This window comes from Bos indicus x Bos taurus, chromosome 5, assembly GCF_003369695.1.
Source record: "Bos indicus x Bos taurus breed Angus x Brahman F1 hybrid chromosome 5, Bos_hybrid_MaternalHap_v2.0, whole genome shotgun sequence".
NCBI lineage: Eukaryota > Metazoa > Chordata > Mammalia > Artiodactyla > Bovidae > Bos > Bos indicus x Bos taurus.
Genome location: NC_040080.1, coordinates 101,053,732 through 101,067,483, shown reverse-complemented (window position 1 = coordinate 101,067,483; position 13,752 = coordinate 101,053,732). Strand labels below are relative to the sequence as shown.

The window sequence follows — 13,752 nt, the reverse complement described above, 5'->3', positions numbered from 1 at the left end:
AAAATCTACCCAAAAATATACTTTTTCCAAATTTTTGTTGTGTCAAAGGGGGAATTAAAGTAAAAGATACTGTTATCATCAGGGGCATAACATATACCAATAGAAAGAAAATGAGAGAGATCATAACCAGATTCAAAAATTCTAAGTATTATGAAAGACTGATAATGTGAGTGGAAATTATCAATGCAGGATGAGATTTCAAATGGATTTTGGAGATCTCTGGAGTTTTACTAATTTATTTTAAGATTATTAAATATGTATTGAATGCTTAACAACAATAAAAGCTTTAATTTTGATTCTTGAAGGACTACTGCTGCTGCTGCTGCTAAGTCACTTCAGTCGTGTCCGACTCTGTGTGACCCCAGTCATCCAAGCCTATGCCCCAGCCAGTAATGCTGAAGAAGCTGAAGTTGAACGGTTCTATGAAGACCCTCAGTAGCCTTATAGTTCAGTTGGTAAAGAATCTGCCTGCAATGCAGGAGACCTGGGTTCGATTCCTGGGTTGGGAAGATCCCCTGGAGAAGGAAATGGCAATCCACTCCAGTATTCTTGCCTGGAAAATCCCATGGACAGAGGAGCCTGGTGGGCTATAGTCCATGGGGTCGCAAGAGTCGGACACAACTTAGCGACTAAACCACCACCACCACCATGAAGACCTTCAAGATCTTTTAGAACTAACACCCAAAAAAGATGTCCTTTTCATTATAGGGGTGGTGGTTTAGTCGTTAAGTCGTGTCCGACTCTTGCAACCCCATGGACTATAGCCCACCAGGCTCCTTTGTCCATGGGATTTTCCAGGCAAGAATACTGGAGTGGATTGCCATTTCCTTCTCCAGGGGATCTTCCCAACCCAGGAATCGAACCCAGGTCTCCTGCACTGCAGGCAGGTTCTTTACCAACTGACCTATGAGGCTACTGAGGGTCATTATAGGAGACTGGAATGCAAAAGTAGGAAGTCAGGAAACACCTGGGGTAACAGGCAAATTTGGCCTTGGAATACGGAATGAAGCAGGGCAAAGGCTAGAGTTTTGCCAAGAGAACGCACTGGTCATAGCAAACACCCTCTTCCAACAACACAAGAGAAGACTCTACACATGGACATCATCAGATGGTCAACACAGAAATCAGATTGATTATATCCTTTGCAGCCAAAGATGGAGAAGCCCTACACAGTCAGCAAAAACAAGACCAGGAGCTGATTGTGGCTCAGACCATGAACTCCTTATTGCCAAATTCAGACTTAAATTGAAAAAAGTGGGGAAAACCACTAGACCATTCAGGTATGACCTAAATCAAATTCCTTATGATTATACAGTGGAAGTGAGAAATAGATTTAAGGGACTAGATCTGATAGACAGACTGCCTGATGAACTATGGACGGAGGTTCATGACCTTGTACAGGAGACAGGGATCAAGACCATCCCCATGGAAAAGAAATGCAAAAAAGCAAAATGGCTGTCTGGGGAGGCCTAACAAATAACTGTGAAAAGAAGAGAAGTGAAAAGCAAAGGAGAAAAGGAAAGATATAAACATTTGAATGCAGAGTTCCAAAGAATAGCAAGAAGAGACAAGAAAGCCTTCCTCAGTGACCAGTGCAAAGAAATAGAGGAAAACAACAGAATGGGAAAGACTAGAGATCTCTTCAAGAAAATCAGAGATACCAAGGGAATCTTTCATGCAAAGATGGGCTTGATAAAGGACAGAAATGGTATAGACCTAATGGAAGCAGAAGATATTAAGAAGAGATGGCAAGAATACACAGAAGAACTGTACAAGAAAGATCTTCATGACCCAGATAATCACGATGGTGTGATCACTGACCTAAAGCCAGACATCCTGGAATGTGAAGTCAAGTGGGCCTTAGAAAGCATCACTACGAACAAAGCTAGTGGAGGTGATGGAATTCCATTTGAGCTATTTCAAATCCTGGAAGATAATGCTGTGAAAGTGCTGCACTCAATATGCCAGCAAATTTGGAAAACTCAGCAGTGGCCACAGGACTGGAAAAGGTCAGTTTTCATTCCAATCCCAAAGAAAGGCAATGTCAAAGAATGCTCAAACTACTGCACAATTGCACTCATTTCACATGCTAGCAAAGTAATGCTCAAAATTCTCCAAGCTAGGCTTCAGCAATATGTGAACCATGAACTTCCAGATGTTCAAGCTCGTTTTAGAAAAGGCAAAGGAACCAGAGATCAAATTGCCAACATCCGCTGGATCATGGAAAAAGCAAGAGAGTTCCAGAAAAACATCTATTTCTGCTTTATTGACTATGCCAAAGCCTTTGACTGTGTGGATCACAATAAACTGTGGAAAATTCTGAAAGAGATGGGAATACCAGACCACTTGACCTACCTCTTGAGAAACCTATATGCAGGTCAGGAAGCAACAGTTAGAATTGGGCATGGAACAACAGACTGGTTCCAAATAGGAAAAGGAGTAAGTCAAGGCTGTATATTGTAACCCTGCTTATTTAACTTCTATGCAGAGCACATCATGAGAAACGCTGGGCTGGAAGAAGCACAGCTGGAATCAAGATTGCTGGGAGAAATATCAATAACCTCAGATATGCAGATGACACCATCCTTATGGCAGAAAGTGAAGAGGAACTAAAAAGCCTCTTGATGAAAGTGAAAGAGTTGGCTTAAAGCTCAACATTCAGAAAATGAAGATCATGACATCTGGTCCCATCACTTCATGGCAAATAGATGGGGAAGGAGTGGAAATAGTGTCAGACTTTATTTTGGGGGGCTCCAAAATGTCTGCAGATGGTGATTGCAGCCATGAAATTAAAAGATGCTTACTCCTTGGAAGAAAAGTTATGACCAACCTAGATAGCATATTGAAAAGCAGAGACATTACTTTGCCAATAAAGGTCCGTCTAGTCAAGGCTATGGTTTTTCCAGAGGTCATGTATGGGTGTGAAAGTTGATGCTTTTGAACTGTGGTATTGGAGAAGACTCTTGAGAGTCCCTTGGACTGCAAGGAGATCCAACCAGTCCATTCTAAAGGAGATCAGTCCTGGGTGTTCTTTGGAAGGACTGATGCTAAAGCTGAAACTCCAATACTTTGGCCACCTCATGTGAAGAGTTGACTCATTGGAAAAGACCCTGATTCTGGGAGGGATTGGGGGCAGGAGGAGAAGAGGATGACAGAGGATGAGATGGCTGGATGGCATCACCGACTTGATGGACTTGAGTTTGGGTGAACTCCAGGAGTTGGTGATGGACAGGGAGGCCTGGCATGCTGCCATTCATGGGGTCACCTAGAGTTGGACATGGCTGAGCAACTGAACTGAACTGAACTAGCAGTAATATGGATTTCTCTGGTGGCTCAGACGGTAAAGCGTCTGCCTACAATGTGGGAGACCCAGGTTTGACCCCTGGGTCAGGAAGATCCTCTGGAGAAGGAAATGGCAACAGTCCAGTTCTCTTGCCTGGAAAACCCCACAGACGGAGGAGCCTGGTAGGCTACAGTCCATGGGGTCGCAAAGAGTCAGACACGACTGAGCGAATTCACTCACTCACTAGTAGTAATACTGACACTATTCTCAGTAACACATTTATAAACAGAACTGAAAGTTTCTGCTCTCTTGGAGTATATTCTAATGGAGGGAGGCAGGTGACAAACAAATGGAAGACTAAGAAAAGTCCTGGACAGTGATAAGGAGCATGCAAAGACAGCATGATATGATAGTCAAAGTCTGGGTGGATACTATAGATTCAGTACTTGAGAAAGTCATCTCTAAGGAAGTGATATTTAAGCTGAAACCAGAATGATAAAAATGAACCAGTATTTGAAGATAAGAGAGAACAGGCAACAGGAATGGATAGTGAGAAGGCACTAAAGGTGCCTGAAAGAAAGGTGACCAGTGTGGTTAGAGCATCAGGGTCAATGGAGGACAGTGATGGGTATTGAGGCTGCAGTTGTGGGCCTCCCAAGACAATGACGAATTACATATAATGAGAAAACTGACGAACAATACATACTTCCATAGGATAAATGTTATGGAAACAATAAATATGGGCAACCTTCTATTAGAGCAAAGAGGCACCTAACCAAGATAGGAAATGTGATACTGACTTTAAGCCCTACAGGATGAGAGGAGTGAGCCAGACAAGACAAGGCTAAAGGTATTTCAAAGAAAGTTCTAGAATAGCAAATAGTTCATTGCAGCCAGAGCCTAGAGTCCAAAGCAGGAGTGTGGTGAAAGATGAACCTGAAGATAATAGGCAAGGACAAAATGATAGTCATAAAAATGCCACAGTTTGAAGTTATTTTTTTAACTGAGTAAATCAAACAATAAGCACAATGAATATAGATACAACATATATGTTAATACATTAGAAAGTGACCTTCAAGAGCCTAGTGTTCTAAGCAATGAGGACTTCTATCTTATTTCTAGCACCCCAAAAAAAATAAAAGTTAAAAAAAAAAGATACTAGTTCTTTGCCAAGCTCAACCTCAAGATTCAGTCCTCACCTGGAAAGTTCTTACTTTCTATTGACTACTGTCAAACGAAAGTCAGTGACTCCCCACTGCGATAGTTCATTCACCAAATATTCTGGGGCCCTCTCTACAGCATCCGTCCCTGAAGGAAGATTACATATCGCTGCTCTGATGGACTCAGAAGCGCTCATGTGACCTGTTTTAACCAATGGAATGTAAACAGAAATGACGGGTGTCACACAGAGGCTTTCAGAACCGGCAAACTGTTCATGTTTCTTTTCCCTCTGCTACAACCACCAAGGGGTCCAAGTACAGCCTGCTCCATCAGATGACAGGACGTGGCGCAATGGCCAACATGGAAAGGCATGGTGAAGATGGGTTTTGTTTTGTTTTGGTGCTCAGGCATGTCCTACTCTCCTGTGACCCCATGGTCTATAGCCCACCAGGCTCTTCTGTCCACTGAATTTTCCAGGCAAGAATACTGGAGTGAATTGCCGTTTCCTTCTCCAGGGGATGTTTCCAACCTAGGGATCAAACCTGCATATCCTCCGTTGCAGGGGAATTCTTTACTACTGAGCCAATAAGATAATAAATCAGCCTATAAATCCCTGAGGTTGGGGGTGGGGCAAGGCTTGTTTGTTACTGCAACATAAACTGGCCTATCCTGACTAACAAATTCACAAATACAGACTTCCAGAGCAGAAGAGAAGAGACAAGAGACACTGAGTAAACCACGTACCTGCAACCCTTTGGTCTGGTTACTCCACTCAGGGATTTCCCCCATAGATTTCACACCAGAACCATGAAAATGAAAGGTATTTAATTTTACATTTTCACTCTCTCCCTGCTCGTGACCAAACAATTCAGTACTAATGACTAACTACTCTAACCAAAAAAAAAAAGTGTGACAGGGGATGTAGGCAGCGTGTCTGTGCTTCGTTTTCACAGCCCACAGCTATAAATAATACCATTTAGGAAAGCACACATTGCCTTAGATGGAAGGCAGAAAGAAAAGCACTTTCTCTGATAGTTTAGCAACACATTCAGATTTCATGTCTCAAGGTAAAAATAGGCCTAACAAATGAATTAAATTTGGAAGCTGAGCTGAAGTGAAGAGCACTGGCATTATAAAACATGCCGTAGGAGGAAAGAAAGACTTATAAGGTGCTGTTTTCTCTCTGCTGGTGAGCAGGATAGAAGGGTGGATAAAAGAATTGTCCTGAGAAATAAAAATAATCACCAAGAGTTTGAAGTTAAAAATATCACTCTTATAACATGGGTAACTGAAAGGAACTCTGAAAACCATGTGGGCTTCAGCAAAGGATAAAACTTGAGAGATAGGGTTTTCTTCTGAGTACTTTCAATATTAAGGGGAAAAGAGATTCACAGAAAATGGATGTCAAAGAATGTTTAAAAAACACATAAAATTCCAATTCAACAAAACTCATATGTTTGATCTGTTTCAGTAAAACCCACCCATTTCTATCATGCAAATTTTAGTGCTATATTTAATGGCTTTGGTACTTGAGCAAAGGAAGAGTAAGGAGATGCTATAGGTTCCAAAAGATAAGAAAAATAATCATTCATCAACCTTTCTTAATGCTGCAGTCTAAGGCAATTAAACGTCAATCCTATACCACATGCAAACAAAAAACACTGAATTGTCTTCCTATGTTAAAATATGCACTATTTGTCTAAAAGCATAAATGTATCTAACATTAGATATATTCATGAGGGTAAGAATTGTTTCTTGCTCTTCTTTTTACCTCTCTCAGGGCCTACTAAGTGCAATGGCTAATACCCAATAAGTGCTTGATACTCATTTTGTAATTGAATTTGTTGTTGTTGTTCAGTCTCTCAGTCGTGTCTCACTCTTTGCAATCCCATGAACTTTATCACATCAGGCTTCCCTGTCCTTCACCATCTTCTGGAGTTTTCTCAAACTCATGTCCATCAGGTAGGTGATGACATCCAACCATCTCATCCTCTGTCGTCCCCTTCTCCTCCTGCCTTCAATCTTTCCCATCATCAAGGTCTTTTCCAATGAGTCAGCTCTTCTCATCAAGTGGGCCAAAGTATTGGAACTTCAGCTTCAGCATCAGTCCTTCAGTGAATATTCAGGGTTGGTTTCCCTTAAGATTAACTGGTTTGATCTTGCTGTCCAAGGAACTCTCAAGAGTCTTCTCCAACACCACAGTACGAAGTATCAATTCTTTGGGGCAAAGCCTTCATTATGGTCCAACTCTCATATCCATACATAACTGCTGGAAAAACCATAGCTTTGACTGTATGAACCTTTGCTGGCAAAGTGGTATCTCTGCTTTTTAATATGCTGTCTAGGTTGATCATAGCTTTCCTTCCAAGGAGCACATATCTTTTAATTTCATGGCTACAGTCACTGTCCCCAGTGATTTGGAGCCCAAGAAAATAAAGTCTGTCACTGTTTCCATTGTTTCCCCATCTATTTGCCATGAAGTGATGGGATGCCATGATTTTAGCTTTTTGAATGCTGAGTTTTAAGTCAGATTTTTCACTCTCCTCTATCACCTTCATCAAGAAGCTCTTAAATTCTTCTTTGCTTTCTGCCATACAGGTGGTATCATCTGGGTATCTGAGGTTATTGATATTTCTCCTGGCAATCTTGATTCCAGCTTGAGGTTCATCCAGCCTGGCATTTCACATGATGTACTCTGCATAAGCAGTGTGTATAATTGAATAGAGTGACTTTTCTCCATCAGCCCCTCTTTGCTTTAAGTGGCTTACCAGGTATGAATCATATACTATATTGATGGAAAACTCATGTGACTTTTATGCCAGCAAAACATCAGCAGACAATAACAGCACCATCTGACTCTATGTCTAAATCTGTGTTCCCCAAACTGCACTACTGACATCATAAAAGTGAGTTAGGATAACTCAATTTAATCATTTCACTGAACTACTAGAGAACTGGCTGAATATGCCGGCAGTCCTGTGGCCATGGTGATTTGGCCAGCTCTCGGTTCCCCAAGCCTGGGCCCTAAACACAGGTGAGGCCTTTCCAAGAGATCCAAATGGCTTGGGGTTGCAGCTGAGATGACTCATAGCCATGAGTACTAGAAAGCAGAGGGCTCGTGTGTTCATTGTAGAAACAGGCTTGGAACAACTTATTCTTGAATTTCTGGACAGTTCTTGTAGTCAACCCCTTCAAGTGTAGGAGATCTAACTAATCTGTCATCTCAAGCGCTGAGCAATGATTGTGCAAATCCTCAACCTCCATAACAAGTGTTTCTTGATTAATTTGTGAAAAATTGTGTTCTGCTGCTTTAAGATCAGCTAGTGTGCTCGAACCAAGCACAGTGGAACTGTTGGGACTAACGTGTCAATGGTAAAGAACTTACTGATAGTGACTTTTTCCAGCTGGCTGTGAAGTATCTCAATAGCAGGACCTAAATTAAGACAAAATGAAGCAAACTAAATTTACTATCAATTTACAATAGAATGTACAATATTTGTGTTTTAGAGTAAACATATCTTGAATGGTATTGTTTTATCTGGGGTTTAGGGACTTCAGGGTAATTTATGCAGACTTAAAACACAATTGGAAGATTTGAACTCACATTTCATACTGAACCAATTCAACATACATTAATGAATGTTTACTATGTGTCAAGTAGTGGGGTTTGGTCCCAAAATATAATGATGAAAAATAAATAGAGTGTTATCAAGAGTTTATAGCATTTGTTGACTGTTGCATAAATTTATCTTCCATTGATTTCCGCAGTCAGAATACTACTTCTCCAATTCCAGAAAACACTCCCCATGGACCAATGAAATTTTCAGGCTCAAAACATTTTGCAATAAAAACACAGCTCAGAATTAACTTCAGTGAATATGATTGCTTAGTCATCTATAGTAATGTCATTGGCAATCAGCCATCATTAATGGGCATATGCAGAGTCCTTGAACCTAGAAGGAAAAGCAAAGTCAACTGACTGTAGAATTTGGTTATAGATTCATTCATTCATTTGTAAATTTGTTCTTTCAACATATGTTTATTGAGTCCCTAATATGAGTACATCCTATTCTAGGCAATGGAATACCATAGTGAACAAAAAAGATAAAGCCTTCCTCTCTTTGAGCTTATATTGTAGAGAAAGAGAGAGAAAATAAGCAGGCAAGCAAATAAAAATGTCAATATATATTAATAATTTCACTGTGACTAAGTGCTTTAAGGGAAAAGAAGGATAAGTTAATAGAAACTAATTGATGGGCTGGGAGATGAAATAGATGGTGAACATCTCAGAAGGCTATATTTTGGCAGAAAGAAAATACATACATTATAAGGATGCATTTAGTTTCCATTTAAATTAGCAAAATATCAAGAATATTGCTGAAGAAAGGAGCTGCAGAAAAAAAAAAGAACTAACCCAACATAGCTCAACTCCCCAAGACTCTCCAAAATCCTCAAAATCGCAGCTGCCTATGATACAGTCCATGCAAGGTAAACACTTATTTTTTGCAGAGCAAATTCATGGTGTAGTAAACTTATAAGTAGATTCTGAGATGCAAAAGTACCAAGACAACAGCCGTGCCAGACATATCGTTGCATAGAGAGAGGATTCCGGGTCACTTCAATATTTCCGTTAGGATACCAAGAATTTAGATCCTAGAGTTCTATTGCAGTGTGGAAGGGATGCCTGTCCTCTCACAGCTAAGCCATCGCTATGGCAGACAGAGGATTCGACTTAAAGGAAGTAGAAGGAAGATTGTCCTTTTATGTATATAGATGGTGAAAAGGAGAGAGAAGAGAAGACAAAAGACCAAAGGCAAGTAAATGCAAGCTTTCAACTTTTTCCCATCTTGGCTTCCACCAAGAAAGGCAGTAATATGTCACACAGGCAGTGCCAGTGAGATTCTCTACTCGCAATTTAGAGTCTGAAATAGGACCACTTAGTAGAGCCTCCAGTCTAAGATACAGCCACTAAAAGAAACCTTAGTGTGGTTAGGTAAAGAAGGCTTGAGATTTCGTGTTCCCAGCCCACCTGCATTTCCTGTTTCTTGGATTCACAGTGAAATCCAAGAGCCAACCATGGAGCCCATCACAGCAAAGCATAAGGTCTCCACAGCTATGGAGGACCCCCAGAACAGAAGGCCATAGGGAGGAACTGCCAGAGACTTGGTGGTTGATTCTAAGCAGCCATAGTCTACACCGGTAGCATTTCCTGAGCCAAAAGAATAGCCCATAGCTTATCTTTTGCAGATCTCAGCTCTGAAAGCTGGGAGAGAATTCAGGAACCAGTGGCCATGACCTTGGGGCTCAGAAGACATCACACCTTAAAGACCCTGAATCTTGTTCACTTCAGTTGCACAAGTTTGAGCAACACTCCCCTTTCTACTCACACCAACTCAATGTTAGAAACAGGGAGGGAGGAAACAGAAATTCTCTGAGACTGAATATTTTTATTCATAGGAGAGACTGAGGACAGCCTAAAGGCGTGATTTAAATTGTCAGACTGAACTAATTTTAAAACATACTGGAAATTTAATTCATGTTTCCTACAAACCAGCAGGTGGGAACTGAGGAAGGGGACAGACTCTAGACAAAATAAAGAAGCTGTGTTTCTCTACACATCTCAATCATCGTGAGTTAAGTCCTGAACCCTGCCACACAGGTCACACATTTCATCCAGCCTCTTTCTGACTACCTGTGGGACCCACATCTTTGGGTTGGAGAAAGAGCTGCTGCCAGACACTTGGGTTCAAAATATATAGAACTGACATAATTCTTTTGCAGGCTAGTCAATCACTGTATTCAGAATTAAATTAAGAAATTCTTTCTGAAGAGATAAGGCCAGAACTACTTTCTCAGGCTTTTTGTTTAATGGGTGTTGAAAATTTTCTCCAGAGATCAGAAACTTGCCAATGCAAAGAGACAATGCCTTCTAGAATATGATAGATTCAGATGTGCTTGCTTATGAGGAAAAAAAGATGGGATTAATCACAACTCCCATAACAAATATCTCGTTATAAATTTGTACCTCAAATTAATTTAGTTTCAAAAGATCACAAATGAGTCCAAATTGTAAGCAAAAAATTTACACATAAATATCAAACCTTTTTTTCTCCCTTGAGAAATTCAAATGTAGTAATGAATAGGAATTAGAGATGTAGGAGTAATTTTAGGAAATCTCCTGACTTTATAAAAGTCCAAATATTGAGATAAAATAAGATGAAAGTACCTATATGGAAATAATATAAAACAAAATTTTTTCTAAATGAAGATATTCTTCTTCTGAAGAGGAGAGATAAAAAATAAAAAAACAGATTCATTGAAAACATTAAAAAATACTTATTTCCATTTATACTGTTTTCTAGGGCTTCCCAGGTGAAAAAGAACCCACCTGCCAACACAGGAGACATAATGAGATTTTGAAGGTTTCATCCCCGGGTGGGGACGATTCCCTGGAAAAGGGCAGGACAACCCACTCCAGTATTCTTGCCTGGAGAAACCCATGGACAGAGGAACCTGGGGGGCTATCCATAGGGTCACAAAGAATGGGGCCCGACTGAAGCAACTTAGCTATCCTGCATACTATTTTCTAATTTGTTTAAAATATATTGCTGCTAAAATAATTGAAAATTAGTTTGCTGACAAGAAATTCAGCTTAGAAAGGAAAGGAAACATTATTCTGCTACAATTTCTGCCTAGTTTAAAAACAAATTCTGTCTCCATTGTTCTTCTGGCATCTTTTTATAACCAGCTTTAATGTGCTATTCTCTTACATCTTCTTAAGTGAAATCATATTTTGATCTTTTATTCCACAAATCAATCTGGTATAACATGTAGTTTAAACTTTTCCTTTGTAAAGATACCCAGAGTTTTCCTAAGAATCCTATGGAGAGTGAGAAGGCACGATTTGTTGTTAAGAAAGCCACTTGAAAGAGCTTCCCGATGACGTCTTTTGAAACGCCCTCTCACCCAGCAAAACTTTCCACACTTGTTAAATCTTATAACCTCCGGTAACCCGTAGTGCTTGGAGGTGAGGAGGTGACTGATCCCTCACACTTTCCCAAAAGAGCCCCCTGCTCCTACTTGCCTGTAATCACGGTTTCATATTGAACTTAATCTTCTTGCTCACAAATTGCAAGCCTGTAACCATTAGCTCAAGAGTGGCACCAGGAAACAAGAGTACATTATTACTGCACCATCATCCCTTAATATTTCCAATTTACTCCTTTCATGCCGGGCATTTGCAAGAGGCCTCATTTATTCTTAAATTCCAGGAACACAGGAGGTAAGAAAAGATTTGTTGTGCAGCAGAGTGCTCTAGATCGGGCATTCATGAGGAAGGGGAAATCAAATGGGGCCATCTATGAACAGCTCAGTCCAAATCCTTATGAAACCCCCCACCTCTTCAAATGATCCATGGTCCCCTTGTCCTTTCTTGGCCTGGGCCTCTCAGACTGCAGGCTGTTTGCATTCAGTCAACACTTCGATTTTATAGGCCTGTGGAGCCAAAGATTACAAGACTTTTGAACTCCAGGCTTCCTTCTGTCTGGCTCTGTTTCTGGAGCCCAAATCTTTTTTAACACTCTACAAAAACAAGCAATTAGGGTAAGGTCTGTTAATCTTCGCCTTTGGACCTAGAGGTAATTACAGATTTGGAATCAAGCAGTGAGGAAGCAGAGTGACCGCTACCAAAGCTGGGAGCTATTTACGAAGGATCAAACTGTACATCAAAGGCAGTGATAAGGAATGAAAATGTCCAACTGTTATTTCATAGGACGTTCCATACAACACTAGGCTAGATTTTTTAAGGAAAAGAAGAAATGTATAAATTAACATGAATGAAAAGTGGGAAGATATTGGCTATACTCCCTGCACCATATATCTTTGTATCTTACTTCTTTTATACATGATAATCTGTACCTCTTAATCCTCTCCCCAATCTTCCCCTCCCCTCCTCTCTTCTCTCCCCACAAGTAACCACTAATTTGTTCCCTATACCTGTGAATCTGTTTATTCTTTTTTGTTGTTGTTGTTGTAGTCACTCATTTGTTTTAATTTTTAGATTCCACATTTAAGTGATTTTACACAGTATTTGTCTTTCTCTGTCTGACTTACTTCACTAAACATAATACCCTTTAAATTCACCCATGTTGTTGCAAATGGCAAAATCTCATTCTTTCTTATGACTGAATAGTAAATCAACTATACCTCAATTAAAAAAAAAAAAACTAAAAAAGCAAATGTAAGGACTTCTCTAAAAAATGAAAATAAAGAGATATTTTTAAAGGCTCAAAACATGCTACAGCACCCACTGCTTTTTCTGTTACCAGATGGGTAACTGCATATCTGCTCTCTCCACACACAATAGCAGGCACCTCTTCTTTCTTCCTTAACTCACACTATTAATGTACTTCAATCTATTAACAGCTTTGAGATTTAGTCTAGGTAATTGATGTTACATTAAGAGCAGGATGGTCTTTTTAGTTACTCAAAATAAAATGCTAAACACTTGATACAGGAAAAATCATAGCATTTCTTCCAAAATCTGACTTTTAAAACTGCATTTTACCACTCATCTAAATGATGACAGGCGTCCTTAGGGAGAGATAAGGAATTCATTTCATTCCTATCAACAAATATTTTGCTATAAAATGTGTCAATGGTCAACTCAGCTGTGCTAACCTGGCATCTTTTCAAACAAGTCTGGAGTTTTTCTATAAAGATTTTACATGGATGTGCCAACTATATACTTCTTGAAACATAAACCTCATAAATGGTAGTAGGGCTATGACTCAAGAGAACAGAGAGTTTCCAATTTACTAATGGGTTGAGTTTCAAAACTTCTTTTTTTTTAATTATTGAATACTTGGAATGCAGATTGAATTTTCCCATATAAACATTGTTGTGATTATTCCATCCAAATGGACCTGCCTAAGAGCATTTCACTCCTCCAAGCCCTGCTCATCTGACTTGCCTCTGCAGTTCTCTCCTCCTAGACTGCCCTTTACTGTTCCTCTCCTCCATATCCAAAGCCAACTCATGCCCTTGACAACCATCAGAAAAGCTACTCCACCGAGATTCTCAACAGATGAACCAGTGACTGGATTCACAGAACTAACGTGTTCTTCCTGACCCCTCTGCAGTGGACACTGTGGTCATTCCCCCCGTGCACACACATCCATTCTATGCCCCACAATCTATGGTAACAGCCATAGGATTTGGGTGAGATTGAGCCCATCCCTATTTCCTGAGTGGGGTCTATGTCAATGGGGATAATCTCATCTCTCTTGATCTTTGATCCAGGTAATCTA

General features: G+C 40.1%; 1 long non-coding RNA gene across 3 annotated transcripts in view; it reads right to left on the bottom strand.

The window, feature by feature from the left end:
- LOC113893300 overlaps nt 1-13,752 on the bottom strand; it is a 99,516-nt gene that overhangs the window by 65,836 nt on the left and 19,928 nt on the right. For all 3 annotated transcript variants that reach the window (XR_003511278.1, XR_003511280.1, XR_003511279.1), the window contains exon 2: nt 7,830-7,877. This is a non-coding gene — a long non-coding RNA (uncharacterized LOC113893300). The remainder of the gene's footprint in view (nt 1-7,829; nt 7,878-13,752) is intronic.